This window comes from Sinocyclocheilus rhinocerous, unplaced genomic scaffold (assembly GCF_001515625.1).
Source record: "Sinocyclocheilus rhinocerous isolate Xijiao unplaced genomic scaffold, SAMN03320098_v1.1 scaffold241, whole genome shotgun sequence".
NCBI classification, from domain to species: domain Eukaryota; kingdom Metazoa; phylum Chordata; class Actinopteri; order Cypriniformes; family Cyprinidae; genus Sinocyclocheilus; species Sinocyclocheilus rhinocerous.
This window is the reverse complement of record NW_015659312.1, coordinates 3,064,590-3,064,990: the sequence shown is the minus strand read 5'-3', so window position 1 is coordinate 3,064,990 and position 401 is coordinate 3,064,590.

Sequence of the window (401 nt, the reverse complement as noted above, 5' to 3'; positions counted from 1 at the left end):
TTCCTGATTCGGATAGATAGTTTTAATGAACCAGTTTAAAAAAAACGAGTCAGAGGTTATTTTAGGTGGAACGACAGAATAGATCATGACGTCATCGAGTGTCTTGATCTTATTACCATATAAAATACTATTTTTTAAAACATTTCTATCAGCCAATGATAATTATAAAAGAAAACGTGACGATCATAGATCAGTGGCCGAGAGCGCATCTGATTTGACAGATAAACCACGAGCTCTATCAGTTATTAATGTTCTGGTTATTTTGTTTCAGTGTACAGTTTGTTAATATTGGGCAAAGCATAGCATACAGTCAAAGTAAACTTCATCATTCAGCTGAACTGTGCACATTTATTTTAGACACTTCATGTCATGTTGAATTCATGTGATAAATGCATGTCCCT